The sequence below is a fragment of the Centruroides sculpturatus genome, unplaced genomic scaffold (assembly GCF_000671375.1).
Source record: "Centruroides sculpturatus isolate CEXI.00-Female unplaced genomic scaffold, Cexi_2.0 scaffold693, whole genome shotgun sequence".
Lineage (NCBI taxonomy): Eukaryota > Metazoa > Arthropoda > Arachnida > Scorpiones > Buthidae > Centruroides > Centruroides sculpturatus.
This window is the reverse complement of record NW_019384855.1, coordinates 229292-251384: the sequence shown is the minus strand read 5'-3', so window position 1 is coordinate 251384 and position 22093 is coordinate 229292. Positions and strand designations below refer to the sequence as shown.

The following is a 22093-nucleotide window of genomic DNA, read 5'->3' as shown; positions in this document are numbered from 1 at the left end:
CATTGCTAACAAATTTTTTTGAAACTAGGGATTCTCTATGCAAAAAGTATTACTTACATATAATATTTATATTTCTTGTCTTTGCAGGGATAACAAGGAAAGTTCACTCAAAATGCAGGTTGTGTTTTGTCTGTGTTGCAAACTATGAATTTACACTGAAGTTCGTCCAATCATAGTGTCAGCTAGTATGCTGCTTTCATAATTTAGCAAAAACACTTGTAACAAATTTGTGAAACACTAGTGTTTCAAGGAATAATGGTTAAGAACCACCGAATAAAAAGTAAGAACTGATTATATTATTTCATTTGGAAATGCTTAATTTTTTGTTTTTCCCCAACATTTCTCAGATATCCTTTATATTACCCTGTTTATAAACAATTTTAATTAATTTTTTAAATTGTTAAAACATTTAAAGTTTTAACTCATTTAAAATATTAAAAAGCATTAAAATTAAACTCACCTTTAATACAACGATATTGGCTTTTGATAATGGGCAAGTATTTGCCGTCAGCAATACCTTCCATACGGGTTTCCATCTCATCACCAAATTTAAAATGCCCAATGTAAAAAATGATAATATATAATACAGAATACTCTTCCATTCGCAGAAACAATAGCCATCAATTTTCTGAAATTTTAAATTTGTAAATTATTATATATACATATAAGGTAGTATCCAAAAGTTCTGGGACTTGATCTACAAGAAAATGTACATGTATACCACACTTATGGTTATTCTTGGCTTATGTTACAACATAAATCCCCTGCACGTGGAACAATCGCATCCAAACAGGTCACATAATCACTGCAGTATATAAAGGTATTGTGAGCAGGTTGTGGAGTGTTTGGCAATTAGTAAAATGTGGTATTCATTGAGCAGTGCATAAACATTAAGTTTTGTATTTGTTTGGGCAAAGGGCCAACAGAAACCTGCATGTTGAAGCAGGCTTATGGTGATAACATTCTGTCTTGGTGTTAACAGTTTCAGGAGGAGAGGGAAGAAATTGAAAACATCAAATGTAGCAGGCAATCAGTGGTAGCTTGCACTGATAAAAATATTTCAAAGGTTGCCAAGATCATACCACTTGTTTCCCGAGCTGGTATTTCAACTTTAGAGTCGACAGTTTTCAAATGCATAAGTGAAAAACACAATGCAATTTGAATTGAAGGACATCATAAAGAAGGGTTCCAGAAGTGCTTCCACAACATCTACACCCATTGGCAGAAGTGTGCTGTTGCAAGAGGGGCTTATTTTGAATAAGGATGTGTTTCAGCACTGTAACTCTAACAATTTCTGAACTTATAAACTCAGTCCTGAAACTTTTGAATGCTACTATCAATTTCTTTATATTGTCAAACAATCTACTGGATTATCCATCAAGCTATTTTAAGGCTAGTATATACAAGGTCTGTTCAAAAAGTATCGGACCTTTGGTCGGCAAAAATAAATTTATTAACTTTGAGGTACAAAACCCTAATCCCCTTCAAAGTAGTCTCCTTGGTAGTTTATATACTTCTCCCAGCGTTCCTGCCATTGCTGGAAACACTGCTGGAACGCATTCTCTGGAATGGCCATCAGCCGGTCCGTCGCATTTCGTACGATGTCTTCTCTCGACTAAATTCGGGTTCCTTTTAGCGACATTTTCAGCTTGGGAAATAGCCAAAGGTCACACGGAGCCATGTGGATAGAGTACGGAGCATGACGAACCACAGGAGTATTGTGTTTGGCGACGAAAGCCCGAATCAGATGCGCAGAATGGGCGGATGCGTTATCACGATGGAGCTGCCAAGTTTTGATCGACCACAGATCCAGTCATTTGCGTCGCACTGTATCGGAAAGACGACGAAAAACCTCCTGGTAGTACTCCTTTGCAATGGTTTGGCCTTGTAGTGCGTACTCACGACACACCACCCCACGAGAGTCGAAAAAACTGTCAACATGACCTTTGATATTGCTGCAGACCTGCCACGCTTTTTTTGGCCTCGAGGATCGTCCCCGAAAGCCTGCTGAATCTTGCGAATGGTTTACACTCGGGTATCGCCAAGGTTTTTGGCAAAATTTGATGTAATATCGCTGCTCACGTTGTTCAGTCACAGCTTAGTGGAATCCGACTAGAGTGCTCTACATGACCTCACTCATAGGCCGATTGCCAACGACTGACGCTTCCTGCAGGCGGGAAAAAATTCAGGGATGTGCATGACTGTCCCCTCCACAACTCCACCAAAGGAGGCCTCTCGCGCATCATTGGTTTACGCGGAAAAAAAAAAGGACCGATACTTTTTGAACAGACCTTGTAAATTAAATAAATTACTTCTTCCAGAATATTCTAAATTAGAATTAATTTATTTCTAATTATTAAATTTACCATGAGACAGAAGAATAACCACCTACCCATAGCCAAATTTTAAAACGGAAGGTGTTGATTTGTATTTAATTTATTTACTAGCCTTAAAATAGCTTGATAGTAGATTGCTTAGCGATGTTTCATATATAAAAGTAAATTTCAAATATATCTTCATTTATGTGCAACACGTAAGTAAAATGATAGTATTTTCTCAAGTAATAAATTATGTATCAGAATACCATAAGAAAATGTTAATGTTTTATATATGCACACAAGTGCATTGTCATAACTAGCTTTTCATGTGCTCCATATGAAATTTTAATTATCGCTCCCCTTTTTTGGAAAAAGTATTAAAAAATAACTATGATATAAATAGTTGATTATTTTTGAACTTTAACTAAAAACATTATGAATTGGCCCCTACAATGACAAAATTTAAAATTTGAAAATAAAAGTATAATACTGATCACTTTTTGATACCCCATTTTGGGGTACCTCAGCCCTAGGCCTGTGCATCCTTTGCATCTGATAGTTATGAAAGTGAATGTCTAGAACAAGAGTTGAATATTATAATTCAAATTCAAGAAATAATGTTTATTTTTATTATAGATTGAAAGTAAAATGTTAAAACAAAGTTACTGATCTTAGATTAACTCCAAGACATAAATGCAAAAGAGATTTATGTTTCATCATGTTGAAACAGTGCTCTCGACTGCGCCAGAAAATAGATTGGCGCCTGCGAAAATTCAAAAATACAAAAATGAATTATATTACCAAGTAACCCAGTGAGAACTGCTTGCCTATCATTTTAGTTGAAAATACAAGAAGTTTTATTCCAAGCAAGCATCGCAAGCCCGCTAGGTTAATTTCTGCTGCTTGCTTGGAATAAAATTTCTTGTATTTTATATTAAAATGATAGGCAAGCAATTCTGTTAAAAGCACTGGCACTGAACGTTTCGCTTCATGCAGTCTATTTTACAACTTTTTTTAAAATGATGTCAATCCCGAAAATCTCGGGATTAGGAAAACTTAATCCCAAAAATTTTGGGACTGAAAAGTTGTCGGGATCCCGATTTTCGAGATCCCGGGATCAAATCCTATAATGGCCAGTTACACTATCTTGCAATGCATCTCTACAGTAGGTAGGACTTGTGGATTTGAGTTCTGCCCCAGGCCAATTTGTTCTTTCAGAATATTCTAAAATTAATTTTAATTTATTTACTTATAATTATTACATTTAAGAAGAGATGACAACCTGACTTCTGCCAAAATTGCTTAGTAATTATTTAGCCTTAATGGCTTGATAAAGGAATCTGGCTATTCATTTGCTATGTAAAGTGTTATTATTTGTTTTCAAGAATCTGTTATCCTAAGGAGTTGAAAATGTGTCATGTATGTACCTACATAGCTTTGAATTTTAAATTATTTACATTCTGGAACCTGGACAATGGTTAATTAAGATAGTTAAACTGTTTCTTCATTGAAAATTATTGTTGAATAAAAAAGATTCTCTGTTTTGAATTGTTTAACAATTTGAAAAATCATATTGGTTGTAAATTATAATTTACACATTCAAGACCGTTAAATGTTCCAATAAATAACAATTAAACCTAAAAATGAACTTATGTAAAGAAAATACTATTCCATTGCTATATGGCAGTATTTTCCTCAAGAAAAATTTTAGGTAGTAAGACCACAATACCAGCTTGCTTCTATCCCAAATTTCCTTACAAACCTGATTTAATAAGTATTCACATTCTTAATATTCGCATAATAAGAGCCAATAGCAGACTTATCCATAGAGCAGTTACCTCCAAATAATCATTATAATAAAATAAAGCACACTTTTAACAGACAACAGGAAATATTTAGCTGTAGAATAACCAGTTAAAATTCATTTGGAAACAACACTGATATTGGATCAATTAAAACAAGTATATTTTTAAATTATTCAAAATTATCATCTTACCAAATAATATTCAGTGTTATGTTCGATCTCCTCGGAATATTCATGTTTTTCGTACAAACTGAATTTCTTACAGCAAAATGACATTCTCCAACTCCTACTGAATAACAATAAAATTTAATTACCAATTGTTCAATTAATTTCACTTTTCTAAAAATTATTATTATTATTTGAAAAGATTATCATCTTTTTTATGGCTAAAATAAAAAATATCAAAACTTTATTGTCTTGAAACACTACAGTTTCAATACCAGTAAATATTTTTCCTTCCAACTTTATACTCGAAAAGTTATAAACTGTTTTAAAAATAAAATTTATTTAATGAATAAATACCTTTGAAATGATTACAACTGACAAGTGCAGATAAGAAGATGTGAGGTAGCAGAAATTCCTATATTCGAACTAGACTTTAATATTAATATTGTTCGAGTTACGTAACAATTGTTGTTCATAGCTACCTGAGAAAGTTTCCCATTACATTTTCTCGAAGGAAACATGACGCTTTCTCATGAACTATTAACCTCTGCACGGCCGAAATCGTCCGTGAATATCACCAGAGATGACCGAAAAGAGTCAGTCACCGTTTCAGTCCTCGGAGAGGAAAGAAGTCATTGCCCATTCCGTAGGATAACCTTTATCAACAACCTTTTTTTTGTGTTAGTGCACAATAGAGCCTGGATATTTCAACGGGACATTTTGACTGGATATTTCACCCTTGGACAAATCCTGAAAAAGCCTATAAGAAGAACTATTACCTGATTCTCCGATTCAGCACAACCCTGATCGGGATATCAGTTACCAAAGGTATTTATCACCACGCGAACCTTATGTAAACCCTCTCTTTCTGCGACAAAACTTTAGAACCTCTGTATCTTATCCAATTTATTTTTAATTAAATCCTAGTTAAGTGTAGTTCGAGTCTCTTCCACATGCTGTCTCTCAATCGGCTGACATTACGAATCCGTCTGTCCACTCACGGGACCACTCGCGCAACAGTGTGACGTAGTAATTGCTGTCTTGGCTTCCGTGTTCCGTGTTAGTGGTGTCAATCCTGACAGGGCACTAAAAAGGTGGATGCTGACCCAAAAGGTCACAAAGACATATTGCAACTCCAAATTAATCATTTATTAATACTTAAAAAGTCCAGTATTGAGTTGCATAAATTCCCTGGCAAAAAACATTAAGACATTAGCACAAAATTAAAATTGTCTGTGGTGCTATCTGTTATGAAATTTTGTTTAAAAATAACTTTTATATTATTAATTATTATAAAATGGCAAAAATCTTAATTTGGAGGGTAGAGACAAATATTATAAATGCTAATAATGAACAAAATCTTCATTAAATCCAATTCCATTCAAGATATAATATGTGATCCCCTCTATCTCCTCCCTCCTAATACAAGTTATCATGCCAAATTTTGTTTCTTAATCATTATCTCATCCTGAGATATTAAATGAAACACACACGCGTTATGTCCATAAAATTGTTTTCCATGTTTTGACTATTTTGGGTTCAGGGATCTCTCAAAACATGAAGATTTGCAAAAATCCAGAGTCAAATTTGATACGATTCCTATACTTTTCCTGTGTTATATACATAACAAGCTGGAAAAGTAAAAACTAAAAAATTACTTTGCTACAACCACCTAAATTTATCAATAATGAACACTTTTAATCTAATCTAGACTATACCATGAATGTTGCCAAATTGAAAGAAGCACCTGTATCAACCTGTTGTTCATCGGTTCCAATTGACATAACATTCATATTCAATAATTACCAGTGCTGAGAAATGCTCTTTCTTTGAATTTTTGAGCCATCATTGCACTTGCAAACTTTCTTCTTAATTCTTAATTGGTAGAATGCACTAAAAATAAGCTTATATGACAAAATATACACAAAGCTAATCTAATACAAGGGCTCTAAATAAATTAATGTAAATAACTGATTGTGTTTATCAAAAGGAGTGCATGACTTGCAAGTTACCACTGAGCACAAAAGACCTATAGCAAAACAGCACAAAGTAGTTCTGCTTTGAATAGGGTATGAGTATAACAAGCACTTTCAAGCTCAACACTCATGAGACAGAATACCACATTTCAAAATTTCTATGTTACAAATGCTTACTCGTTGCTACACAACGTTCAAATTATTATAAATTATATAATAGGGCTGCAATTTGAAAAATTGGACCTATAAATTCCCATTGTCATCCATCCGTCTTTCTTTAATCTCAAGAACAGTGTTAGATAAATGAAATACAAGACCAGATATGGAAATCTTGGGAGCAGAAAGTCATGAATAACTATATATGAACTTCCAATACAAATCACAAGTCATGTTATTTCAATTCAAAAGTTTCTCCCAAAAGGTGATAGACAGTTGACTGACACCACTCAGTTGCTAACAGGAAACATATGATGTACAGGGATAAGACACTACAGTACTGATTTGAGGTAGAGAGCATATATTTTAAATTAAATAAATTAAAAATATGATTATAAATTGTAGCATGGCATTGTGACGATGTCATGATAAATAATTGTTTTTTTTTTTATACATTTAATTTATATCAAACCATGTCTATAACAACTATTTTTATTTAATATTTTGTCTTGAACTTGAATGAAAACAAGTTACTTCAATAAAATAAAAAGAACAAATAGAAAATAAGTCATTATCAGGTTCTATCATCCAATCTGAACAATTGAAAATGTTTGTTTTTAAATAAATTCTGCTGATATAAATTATTTTCTTTTATTTAATTTTTATTTTGATGTAATACATGTGTTATATTATAGTGAAATATGTTACACAAATAGCTGACACAAACAGAATTTTAAAATGTCTCATAATCTGCAATAATTCAATCATCACTAGCAACAGCTCTGCATTTGTAACAGTTAAAATTTTGAAATACTCATTCAAATAATGAGAATTAATATTTAACATTGTTTTTAGTCTATTTAATTATTACTAATTGTAAATAATAACAATAATAACGAATGATATACCTATTATATGAAAATTATTGTTATTATAATTTAACAAAACTGAAATTAATGAGAATTAAGCATAAAAGCACTTATTGAGGATGATCTTTTATCTTGTTATTTTCACAATTTTACTCCATTAATGTACTTACAAGTCGTTTAGTTTAAACTAAGCTTTGAAATCCTTATATATATATATATATATATATATATAAAATCCAGCAATGATTTGCATAACTTTCCTGGTAAGAATTAAAATCATTCATGGTACTATTAGTTATTGGATTTTATAATAAAAAAAAACATTTTACATTATTAATTATTATAAAATGGCAAAAAACTTAATTTTATGAGTAGAGTCAAGTTTTATAAAAAAACTGTAAATGTTAATATCAAGTAAAATTTTCAAGTGAGACCACACTTGGGATATGACAACTCCTCTCTCTATCTCCCCACTTCTCAATCTTTAACCATCAAAATTTAATAGAATCGATCCTCCTAATACATAAACCTCCATACAAAATTTCAAAATTTTTGACAAAAGGCAGAGGAATTATTAAGCTTCAAAGTAGGTAAACAAAATCATTCTTCCCCACACAAACATTCATACATAAAGAAAAAACCTCCAACTTTTTTTTTGTATTTCTCGACATTTCGAAAGTCCAAAAATGTAAAAATCTTGGCAGTCATATTTTAAACTGATTGCCATACTTTTCCTCTTATATATAACAGATGAAAAAGTAATATATGAAAAATAAAAATAAATGTAAGCAGTGTGACTTCATGAGAGACCGTTCATGGTTATTGAACAACCTATTATAAGTCTAAGGTTGTGGGACAATAATTAGAAGTGCTCATTTGGAATATATCCCTTCAATCTCAAATGTTTTCTGCCTAGTTTTTAGACTGTCATCAGGAGTTCTTTACTGTCAAATTATAGAACATTCAACTGTTACTTAAAAATTTAGAATAATAAAAAATACAAAGTCTTCCAAAAAGAATTCCACCATTTTAAATTACTGTAATTATGTTAATTATTACCCAAGAAGTATGTGATGTACTGTAAAACAATCAATAGAGTAAATATTAAAGTTTCATCAGTGGCATGTTATCCTATGGGCAAATAGACAATTGCCCGGGACCCCTCTATTAATAAGGGCCTGAAATCAATCTTTCACAAACTCTTTATTATAGAAAAATATTGAAATTTAAATTTGGGCCATATCTGAGAACAATAGATTGCCAGTATGGCATAGGCACTGGGCACATAATTAGCATAATTACAATAATTTAAAATGGTATCATTCTTTCTGGAAAATCCTGTATGTAAGCATTTATATATATATATATATATAATATTAACTAGATGATTATTTATTAAAAGAAGAGATTTAGTAGAATTATAGAAATGTAAAAAATAAAATAAATAAATAAATAAAAAGTGTATTTTGCAATCATTAATCCACTTTCATTGAATAAAATGTTCTTAAATGCTTACGTATATAAAGCTAACAATTCGTCATTGCCGACTTTATACAAATGATGTGAAAGTAAATTAAATATAAAAATGTTTTGCTATCATAAACAGAAATAAGCTATTTATTGCATAATTATCACAACATTAAAAATTTTTAAACAATATTTGTCGCTTAGTTAATTATTAAATTCATCTTAAATAAATACATCCTGTATATCTATGTCAAACATTAATTGTAATCAAAACAATCTCAAGTTTTACTGGAATGAGAAACAATTATATAATGAAACACACCTTTTGATTTCCAGTGGCATTTTACTATAATAAAAATATTTTCAGCCTATACATAGGTCTTTCTCAGTTAGGAATATCTCATAGAATACATAAAATAGCATTTTTTAAATTTTATGTGATAGTCCTAACTGAAAAAGACCCATGAATAGGTCAAAAGCATTTTTATTACAGTAAAATGCCACTGGATATCAAAGTGTGTTTCACTTTTATAATCATTAATTGTAATTTCTTTATTCAACAAACTTGTGAGTTCAATTTACTTTTTTCATAAACAATTCAAATTTCAAATAAATTAAAAAAGCTGCTAATAAATAATAAAATGTAAAACCATGCAAAACAACTTCTAATAACTTAACACTGTGTTGAGTAATAACAATCCACGAAACCTTTTTATAACAGTGTTGTCTCCGTAACAATCTTCACAAATGTTTTCGACATCACCTGAAGCAGACCTCAGTGGAGGTCGAAAACATTTGTGAAGATTGTTACGGAGACAACACTGTTATAAAAAGGTTTCGTGGATTGTAAAACCACGATTTAAGATAATTACTTTTAAAAGTATAAAAGTAATGCAATTATTAATTAATCAATTCTAAGCAAAAATGGGATGATTGTCTCATTGTTGCTTGACAATTCTCATTCATTCAATGACAGTCCTAAATTTTTTACAATAGATTTCTGTATTAATGTCAATTAAAATATTACAAAATTAATTTATTTTAAATATAAATTTTGTAGGAACAATGGCAAAATTACAATTTAGGAATTTATGTTTAATCCAAAATGAAAGTATTCAAATATAGTTTTGTAACTTTTAATCAACTCCTATCACGAATATCAAAAGTATCTCTTTATCACATTGTCTTAAAAATATAATATATGTAATTTTTGATATAATATTGAATTTCAATTGGAGGTTATCAGAAGCTGTTTTATTGGAGTAAAATCTTTAAATGTATTTTCAATTCAAACAGTTTTGAATCTTGCTGATTCACCTTCAGACTTTTATCTTCAAAGGATTTTTTGCTTTTTGGAATAATTTGTGTCATTGATAATGAGACAACAATAAAACCTAATTTTCTCATTGATTCTTATGTTAAATCAGTACTTACTTTCCTTTTCTAATGACTATTAAAACAGTCAAACCCTTTTATTAAGTTATCAGTTAATGCAAAATCTGTTAATGAGTAGATTTGTGATTGTGTGGACAAAGATTTCAATGTTAATCAGTTTGGTTAATACAAAATATCAGTCAATAAATAATAATACAAAGTAATATAATTGGTGTTGAATTTGCAGTCCTGCAAATTCAATAGCAAATTGTTTAATACTTAGCACACTGCTTCCAGCTTCCATGGAGTAACAAGAGCCAAAGTGGGATGCAGGAGCTGCAACACAACCGAGGATGAATTTTTCTACTTTAATATTGGCCACAATGATTAGAGTGACAATGTTATTATCATCATTGACAATGCAGTTATACACTGAATGTTTACGCCAATTCAAAAAATTGCACTTTCTCTTATAGTCAGTATTGTGTACACTGTGACAATGCTGAAGATAATTAACATATACATAGAAAACCAGAAATTTGAGAGATTTTCTAAAATCTTTCTTATTTTTAATTGCTTTAATAATGGAAATAATTAAACAACTAAACTAGAATACCATAATTCAGTTAAACACAAACAGTTTGCATTGAAATCCAAGCAAATAAATTATTTTTAAATTTGTACAGTTTGCTGTATTAAGCAAACTATACAAACTACCTTAATACAAAAATGCCAATTTTTAAGTCCCTTCAACTTTGTATTAATGGGGTTTGACTGTTTTTAATGTAAGTATAATTAAATTTAATGTAAATTAATAAAAATATTTTTTTAATTTAATAATATAAATAATTCAAAAATAAAACAATTACCTATTCAAAAACTCTGAAGTTTGTAAAATCTTAAGACAAATTCTTACTTTCCTGCCTTGCTTTACTCACCACAAATGGTGGTGAGCTTATTTCATCGATCTTATCTGTAAAATAAAACAAAAAGTAAGTATAGTTTATTGCATTAATATGACTAAACACAAATTTCGTAATTTTCTTATGAAATAATGACAAAATCCATCTACCAGAGTTTTATAATAAAACTATAGATAATTTACTATTTAATGTATAGAATTAATTTACCTATTTACAATAAAATGTATTGAAATAACTGCGATTTCAGTTACATTTGTAGCTTTCATCACGTTTGATATTTCAAAATAGATTATTGAAAATATGAAACCTGATGATAATTGCAAAATAACTTATAACTGAAACCTTTATTGATCAATAAATTCTTCATATAAGGTCTGTATGAAGTTATCAACATTTTCCAAACTAAAGAGATATATTGAAAATATAACTCGCTAACCTTTAGCTTCAGCTAACAGTTCATATTTTCTAAATATTTTTGAACTCTCAAAAGTCATCTTCGAAGTTTTTTAGACGAAACACTTCTTAAAAGACCATTGTTTTTGGAATGAACACCATTTCAGATTTTCAAACAGAACATTCTTTAAATGGAGAAATATTTTAAATTTTTTAAAACTAGATCTTATGACTGTTTAAAAGCCTCCTCGGAGAAGGCAAAATTCATTGGAAGAAGAATTATTCCAAAAAGTTCAAATAATGTGAGGGAGGAAAATTGACTGTAGGAAAATATCAGGAGATATAAAATGCAAAAATAAAAACATAGATGGTTATATTTGTCCTGAAGACAAAGTTGTTTTAAGAAGTGTTCCATGTACAAAACACTAAAGAGAGCCTTTCGAGAGGTTGAAAAAATTTTGAATATATGAACTGTTAGCCAAAGATAAAGATTAGCGAGTTATATTTTTAAAGTTCAGTTAAGAAAATTAAATTTTGTTTTATTCAAAAGTACTTTACTTTTGTGCAAATAATCTGTGGATTAACTGTACTTAAAAGTCAATTTGAAAGCAGATGTGGAATATCTGTCAATTTTAACTTTCCTTTCTTTTAAGATTTAAAGGAAAAAAGAAAATAATAATAGCTGGTTGTTACTAATGCATTAATAGTATTGTGAGAAGGTGTATAGTTTAAAAAAAATGTGATTTAGATCATATTGAATCATTGGTTTTCTCTTTTAAAAATGTTTGTATAGAAAGGAGGTGTTGAAATGTTTTAAACAGGCAACCGAGCAGTAGTAGTACAAAAAAAAATCTGAAATACATATTGCCTAGATGTTAATAGATCTGCCATTAAAAGATTTAAATAAAATAAAGGTTCCATAAGTCTGGTATTTTTTTTTGGTGTGATTGCAATGTAAATATGAAAGATTTATTAAATTTCATTATGTTACTGAAGATACATTTGAATTTACCTAGGCTTGGGATTTTGGGAAAGGCTCTATCTCCCAAAGGATCAGGTGTAAACCATCAGTTCCTTTGACTCTTACTCCTACAGGGCACAGTCAACAGCTCTGATAAGATCCTAATCACCTCATTTGGAACTGCAATTGCACCAATAAATGCAAATATTTGTTCCTCAAAGATATACTTGAAATTTTAGAGTGCTATGATAAGTTGCCAAAATTCAGTCAGCACAGTGTTATTGCAATGTTAAAAAATTTCATAACCAGTTTTGTATACGATTTTGAAAAGCTGAATGAATATTGAAACGTGAACAGGAATAATAAAAACATTCTTTGCAAAAGAAAAAGAACTAGAAAAAATAATATAAATTGTTTTAAAGTTTTTTCTTAGCAATGTTTATGGAAAAAATGCAATCTGTTAATGAATTATAAAGCAGAAGAATTAGCTTAAAAAATGAGAAAGAATTTATTGTGATAGATGGAAATGAGAAAACATTGTGTACAGACACACTCATGATGAGAAGAAAAGTCCTGATTATACATCAACTGAATTGTGGAAAAAAGAAATTTATATGTCCCAGTATAAATTCTCTTAAAATAAAAAACCTTTGGGAGTACAAAAGGACTGCATGGAGTGCATTAATACGCAGAGCAAGTACAATAACAAGTAAAGAACAAGATATGGATAATGAGATTTGGCACCTATGAGGTCTTGCCAAGAAGTGTGAGTGGTCAGAGCACTTCTGGTCCAGACTGAAAGTTCATATATTTAATTAGTATATCCTAAGCTTTCCATATCTAGTCTCAACTTTCATCTATCTAACTCTGTTCCCAAGATTAAGGAAAGCAGACAGACGGACATCAGTGTGAATTCATAAGTCTACAATTTGAAAATTGCAGCCCAACAATCTTACTTGTTAATGGCAAAAGTACACAGTAGAGATGTGAAGGTTGAGTAGGATAGAATGAAGTTAGTGATGGAAGTTAGGGAAAGGGCGACTATCTTGATGGTGGAAAAGGTACCAAAGGCAGAATAAGAAATGCAAAATAGTTTATGATAAAGACATTATGACTTTCCTAATGTCAGAAATAGTTGTTAAATAAAAAAAATTAATTAAATAGAGTTGTAGAAAAATGACATTAACTGAAAGCTCTGAGATATTTCTAATAAAGTGTTCATTTGCTATAAGTTCAAAAGTTCACAGAGCATTTGAAACCCAAATGTTCTTTTTCTTTTCTCTCCTTTTTTAGCCAGAGTTGATTTTTTTTGTATGTAAAAATTGTCAAAGTTAAAAAAGAAGAGATATGGAGAAAGGAGATTGTTTTATCTCTGGTGTTTGGGTTTTATTTTTATTACATTTGTTATAAACCCTGACGATGTAGCACAGTTTCAAAAGCACTTAGTATATAAAGGTCAGTAATAAATAAAAACTCTTTGAATAAAGCAGTAGGCTGTAGTTTTTGAGAATCAGAGTTGGTGAGTATTCTATGGACTAATTAGAGTTTGGATTACTAAGAGCGCACTATGCACTTATAAGTAATAACAATGCTGCATCTCATTCAGAAGTTCTTATTTAACATTAACTAAATTCAAAATAAATAAATGGAAATTTAATTTTTACAATCCAGTTAGAATTGATCAAGTGTACTGGAAGTGTTCCCAATAAATAAATAAAGAAAGAAAGAAATAAACACACACTGCACACTGGATATAAATTATAAATAAAAGTAAATTAATTCAGACATAATACAAAACGATTCACTGTTTAAATCTCTATCAATAAAAAGAAAAAAAGCCCAGAAATTTACTGTACACTTTGAACTAAACTCAGATAATTAATTTGTTTGTATAAACAGATAAATCAAATTCTGTGATAATCAATTTTTTATCTCGACATAAAAAAATCAGATAATAATTTTGTATCTGTTATAAAATGCCAAAATTTGATAAAAGATAAAGATAAATCAACAAATGTTGATAAGCGAATAACTATTACAATAAAAATATATTACTTGGCACAGAAATCACATCAAAATAAAATTTATCGACACGGAAAAGTTAGAAATTATTAACATTAAATATACTTTTACTTTCATATTAATTTCATTTTATTTCTATATGTTAAATGGGAAGAAAGTATAAAAAAATACAATAAAATTTTAAAAAGTCAAAAATTTAAATAAATACTTATAATTCTAGCAACAATTAATATATAAAAATTTATGTGGGCCACAGAAAGTTATCATAACATTCATTTTTGTATCTAAAAATTGTTATTTTCCTAAAAAATTTTTACTACAAAAAAATGTAATAATATTTTTAAAATATATAAGATAACACAAACTTATATTACAATATAAAAATTTGCTTTTTAATGGAGTATAGAAACTTAGAATAAAACAAACTATTATTTTCTGACTTTCAGGAATATTCTAAACATTTCCTAAAGATGAAAGTCTGAAAGCACTTGAATTTGATTTGTTATAAGTATATACCTTGGGTGAACCTAATCTTGTCATGGTAGGAACCCCATAATACCTACCAGAAATATGTGAGAGCTATATCCTATATTGGAACAATATTTTATATATATAATAAAATAGCACCAAAGTTGGACCCATAATTGTAAGTAATAAGGGATATAAGCGTCTAGAAGAACCACAATGTGGCTCACAAGCTGCAAGTTGGCCAATTTACCATTAAAAAATGTTTCTATTATTTTTTGTCATTTATTTTTTTTTCATCTTTGTCTTGTTGAGTTATCAGTTAGCTTCTGTTTCAAATATTGCTGAACTGAAACTGAACTTTTCAATTGAGTATGTCTAGAACAGGGGTGTCCAACCCACGGCTCGCATGCAGCCCAAGGCAAGTTCCAATGCGGCCCAATAAACGTGTAAACCAGGGGTAACCAACAGTTTTTGCCCCTGGGCCGAATTGGAAAGAAAACTTTTTTCACGGGCTGAACCAGAGGCTGCCCTAGGAAGATTTTGAGGTGGTGAGCGATCTCATTGTGGTATCACCCCGTAGAGACTGAATTGTAGATAGAGATTACAGATACATTTTTCACATTACATGCTTTATCAACACTTTACGCTGTACTTATGAGATTTGTAATGGAGGGTTAACTCCAAACGCACAGTGAATTGTTGATTTTTTTTTAAGGCATCGGAATTTTTCAAGCTATTCAGACTTCAGTACCTAATATTGAAAGATTAATCGCGGGCCACATAAATTCATCAGATGGGCCGGATCTGGCCCGCGTGCCGTATGTTAGCCATGCCTGGTTTAAACAAAACTGACAAATGTTTTAATTTTTTATTAATTTTTTATTATTATTTAGTAGTGAGAAAGGTTGAATAGATCTTCTGTGAAGCAAATATGGACCCTTAATTTTTCAACCTTTCTCACTTCTTTATCTTTTGTCCTCTCTCTCTTTTTTCCGCACTTCGGTCTATAATCTTTTGATTCACAACTCCAGCTTTATTTAGTATTTCTTCCAACGTTGCAATATTTTGCAACATTGCACCAAATGTGGGTAATTTTTTTTTTGTTTGACGTAAAAAGTATCATTTGGCGCTTTGGCTACATATTATTCATAATTATATTAATTGAATAAAAATACATTTTAAAATGGTGTTTCGTCACTTTTTATTAATTAGAGACCCAAATAATACAAATATTTGTGTTTTTCAAATAAATTTTCATTTGTCTCTGTTATAATAAATGAATTTATCTATTTCTAAGTAAAAATTGAAAGTGTCTGTAGAAGTAATTTTTTAAAATATCCCTTTTCTTGATAAAGTTTTAATACTTATTATTATAATATAGACATGTTAATTTTTAAATATACTTGTATATTGGGCCACAAGTATATATTATATATCTTTGTGGCCTAAAACTCCTTGACTTCTTCCAATGCGGCCCAGAGAAACAAAAAGGTTGGACACCCCTGGTCTACAAACTTGAATGAAATTTAAAAAATAGTATAATAATAAAGTATTAAACTGCATAAATAGTTGATATAAATTGCATAAATAGCAATTATATAAAGGTGCATAAGGCCAAATATGGCATGTGGTTTTAATATTTTACTATGATCAGTCAATAAAATAAAATCCATTAAAGTAACAAAACTATTTATTTGGAAATAAATCTGATGGATATTGCTTAATGCATTTTATCTTTACAATGGGAATTGTGTTATGACAGTGATTGGAGTGGGTATCTCTTTCCATCATCTATTAGCATTGCATATGTTTGTTGCTCCTCGGTATCAGTCCATCTTCCATTAGTGTCTGAAGTTTTTCTCTCTCCCTTCATCTTGGAGTTCACCCTCTTGTGTGAACAGTTGTGTTTTAGCTTTCATGCAATAAAGATTAAGATATATATTGTAAATTATTTCTTTGTCCAGAGAGTGCCATACTTATTTGAATGTGAAGATATAACAATGTTTTTGGTCTGTTTCAGGCCCAACTTTAGCTTATTCATATATTTATGCAATATAATGAAGATAATGTACTATCCTCTGTTATAACTTAGCTAAATTACTTCATGCACCTTTAGCAGTAGGATTTTTAAAAAAAGAGCATTAATCAAGTTGAAAACATTAGTATTTTTTTAAACATTTCACTGTTAAAGGTGCATTAAGTAACTCAACTATTTATGCAGTTTAATACCTTATTATTATACTATTTTAAATTTCATCCAAGTTTCTAGACATACTCAATTGAAAAGTTCAATTTCAGTTCAGTTTGTCTAGAAACTTAGCAATATTTGAAACAGAAGCTAACTGATAACTCAACAAGACAAAGTTGAAGAGCTATAAAAAAAAATAAATGACAAAAAGGTTATAAAAAATTTCACAAAAATAATAGAAAAATTTTTTAATGATAAATTGGCCAATTCCCATCAATTGCTATAGTGTACTGGGTTATAACTAGACTCAAAGTACAATATTGAAATCTTATAAATTTTAACAACTTTTTGCAATTAATTAATTAATTCTGAGTCATATATGTTTATATGTTAAAACTAGGATTCAAAGTGACCCAGCTCTCCACTTGCTTCATCCATTTGTTCCCAATATAGACTATTCATGACAAAAATTTTGTGACAACTCAACCCCTCAAACAAACCCACTAGCTTCAACCAACTTCCCACAGGGTGGGTAGTCCAATTCCCATCCCTGCTTGCTTCACTCAACTCTGCTTGATCTAACTCCCCACTTACTTCATTTCCCTCTTAGCCCAACTCCACTCAATTCACACACTTGTTCAAACATTTTGTAACAATTTATTGGTTTCTGATGCCTCCGTTTCTATTCTTTTTCCTTGGCCACTGTAGTACTCCCAATTCCTTGATTGCTCGCTCACCCTATGAGCTTTGCCCTCCTCATTTCCAATACAGGCTATTCATAACAAATATTTCATAATACTTCATCAATTTCCAGTGCCACCATTTCTATTTTCTTTTTTTCTTGTCAGAAAAACACATCATAATTTTAAGCTAAGTATTTTATATACAGAGATGTAAGATGTCTATTTTTCATTCAAATTTATTTAAATTCTTCAAAACAGAAATCTAGAAAACCTACATACATTTATAAAAATAATGATGAATATGCCAAATATCAAAATCATACATAAATTATCATCATCATAGGTTAATGTAATGTATAATTTATAGCATGCAAATGATATTGATAGCAGACAAAAAATTAAATGAATTATTTTAACCTATTTGTTCTATATATTGAGCTACAGATGAGACAAAGAATACTGTATTTTGAAAGCAAATCTCTAGTACCACAGACATTTGAAAAAAAAAAAAAAAATAGCAGAAAAAACATGTAAGAATGAAGGACAAGTCGTATTTTGCACTGAAAAGTTTTCTCTATAGGATGACTGCCATTTTGTTGTCGACAATAGTTGATAACTTTTTACACCTTATATGATGCTTTGAAACAAAATGAAAGCAAAAATAAAAGGAGAGGAGCTTCTTCCTTTCTAGGAAGAAGAGAAATCAATGAATCTGAAGAAATCAATATCTCAATTTTGAAAATTTTAGGAAAGTGACATTTTGAAAATAAGCTCATTATTTACAAATGACATTTGTATAGGCATTACTTTGCAAAATATATAAAGTTAATTCTTTCAACTAGTTTATTGATTTCATTTGCATAAAATAATAAGCTTATAATTTTAATACTAATACAATTAGGGTGCAACTATGCAGACACGAGCGAGTGAGAATATGTGGCGAGAAGAGGCGAGATGCGATAAATATCAAAACCTGTCAGATATGTGCGTGAACCAGAAATTCGCTCTCGCCAGTGTTATTTCTCACTTCTCGTTTGTGCACGGTTTTCCTTTGCGAAAACTAAATCGCTCGCAACCTCTCGCTCGCTCTAAATTTGCGTCTGCATAGTCGCACCCTTAGTTATCATTTGTCTTCCATCTTGAATTATAATAAATATTACTCAACTAACAAAACCCAATTCTAGAAAATTTATAAAAGCTGAAATACATAGCTATTTCTATAATTTTAACTACATTTGTTTGAATTTTATCTCTGCAATCTATTTATTTTTGAAATGTCTGAAGATAACCCAAGTTAGATCAAAAACATTGAAGTTTCACATTTATTCACAACTAGGTAGCCCGATAGTTCAGTTAATGTTAACTAACTTGAAATTAAAATTTAAAAAATTTTTAAAAATCAGGTAAATTTATAAAACAAAAATTAATGAAGTCACTAAAATAATTAAAATAAATTTAAATTTGATCATCTTTTGTGTGAAACAACGCTAAAACAATTTCTGTAGTTATACCACAAAAGAAAAAAGAGTTACAATTAATTTAAAAAATTGTAATTAACAGTTCAAACAATGCAAACAAAATTAAATAAATAATAATACATAATAAAAATAATATAAAAACTAAAACTACATCTGTATACCTATATTTTGTATATAACCAAAGGTTGTTATTCAAAAATCAAACTTAGAATAGTTGCTACAGGAGGAAACAAACAGCTCTCTTCAATTCCAAGTTTGAGCCGAAAATAAAATCTTTTTGTCTCGCCTATCCCTATGCAAAGACCTTCCGTCCGTTTTATTAAAACTTTCCACAATTCAAGCTAACACAATTCAAGTTAATGGGTGGTCCTTTTGAGGAATGAATTGTAGATCCCAAAGCCAACCCAGTATGACCTACTAACACAGTGTTTCTTTGTAAAGTACTGGTTTCAATTTCAATGGAGACAGACCATTTTGATTTTAATACATATACATATGGTGCTAAGTTTTATTTGCATCAGAATGAAAAATTATTTATTATGACATTGTCACATTGCCAGGCTGCAATTTTTAATCATATTTTTTAATTTATTTAATTTAAAATATATGCTCTCCACCTCAAATTAGTAGCTTGCCCCTATAGAGTCATAACAGTCATATATCAGAGGGATTTTTTAATTGAAATAACATGACTGCTGGTTTGCATCAGAAGTTCATATATAGTTAATCAGGGCCTCCTGCTCCTAAGGTTTCAATAACTGGTCTCATCTTTCATCTATCTGACTCCACTCTCAAGATTACGGAAAGACAGACAGACAGGTGGACAAACAACAGTGGGAATTTATAGGTCTACAGTTTTTTCAAATTTCAGCCCAATAATTTATCAGTGACTATACTTTATTTGTTAGAGCTGGCAATACCTTGTCGCGACAGAAGCCATATATCACCTATTGGAAATACAAGAGTTGCATTCTCTCTTGAAACTATTTTATATTATGGATATGTATTCCCATATATTTAACAGTAATAATTAAATATACGGGAGCTGCAGTTTGGCCACCACAGTTATACACAATGATATTTACACAGATTCACGCTAAAAACTGTTTCATTCCTTTCCACTAGTAACTCATCAAAAACTGCTTTTAAATAAAATGAAAAAGTATTGAAAAGTATAGGAAGTCACACCGATCAAAGTGAATGTATAAACTAGTAGTAAGCGAATGGTGATTCACACTTACTACTAGTTTTAATCATGTTTAGTATAAATTTTTACTGTCTTTTACTATTTACATTCATTAGTGATTTTGATATTAATAAGCTAGAACTCCATAACTAAACAACTAGAACTACGAGACGAGCTCTACTAAAGTGACACATTTACGACCGCACACCTTCATCCAAGATTAGTCACGCACATCATTCAATCCATCCTCATCCACGTGCACCGTCCCCTCGGCAGTACAAAAAACAACAGAGTCCTCGGGAGGAAACACCAGACATTTATTGCATTACACATAATAATTACATAAAATATGCAAAACACACAAAACCGACACACTAGGCGGCAAGGACCGGGACACCGACGAGACAAAAGAGGTCGACCATCTCGCGGCATCACCGGTGCCGCATCGCCAGCTGCCACGAAAGTACGTAAACAAACATTATAGCTTTTAATTAATATAACAGTTGTTTACATACTCCACTTTACTTTAACTACTTAGGTAATTTTAATTCTCTGAACGTAACAGATGGAAATACACGTTGTTTTTGCGTCACTTAAACGTCTACACGTGTATTAATTAATCGACACCTCTGTAGGAATCCTTTTACATCAAATATCAATAAATAAAGTATTCGTCTTCAGTTTTCATTAATATTTAATTGTATTATGGCAAAAAAACAACGAAAATAGCTAAAAATCGCCATTAAATAAAGAAAAAGCAGAAACGAAAGTCAACAGGAATACAGTACTTGCACTATCGTTTCGTGACTGTCAACAGTAAACAACCTTTGATATTCATGTATGACAGCTAAATCTAACGTATATCACTCGGTTAACAATAATATAATAAATTAATAGCGCTATTAATTAAATATATAACAGATATTTACCGAAACGAAACCATATGTCATACGATAGATCGACGAAACAAATTAAACGTGCGAATCCCACACCAAATGTGACCACGTGTGTTCGCGTCACTGGATAAACATCAAGGTGAGCACCCTCTGGCGAAATCATTCCTGTGCAAAAATAAAATAATTTTTTTTTTAACATGGCATCAAGGCTAGCGTTATATTTTTAACTGAATGACTTTAAAATTATTTTAATTATTTTACGTACATATAGAGTTACGTAGATAAAATATTTTTAAAAAATTGCCAGCCTATCACCTACGCTTTAACACGGAATAAATTTTTGAACGACCAATGGAGTAGTTTATTAGCGTAAATTTCTGTATCGAAGATAGTTAATATCAACGCGAAAACGAAATTTATTTTTAATTTAAGTTTCGTTCGTCACGTAATATTAAACCAGTAGAAAATAATAAAATATTTTAATGTTGTGTCAACCCCCGTCGCGTACGTTACGCATCACCGGACATAATAAAACAATACTGTATTTACTGTATATCTGATTGTAGTGAAAATAGTTAGTGAAAGACACAATGGATAAAGTTGCGAAAGTCATTAGTAGATCTCTGTGTATAAAATTTGTATGGAGGATCGAGAAATTCCGAGTAGCGATATCATTAATATTAGTTCACAAGATCTCAATTCGGATAAAATTATCGAAAATGGCATCAGTAATCACTTTCATAAATAAAATTGGTACGATAAACAA

At 30.4% G+C, this 22093-nt stretch overlaps 1 pseudogene; it reads right to left on the bottom strand.

Annotated features, from left to right (window-relative positions):
* The window catches only part of LOC111630565, an 80358-nt pseudogene extending 58872 nt beyond the window's left edge, over positions 1-21486 (bottom strand).
* Positions 21487-22093: the final 607 nt, after the last annotated feature.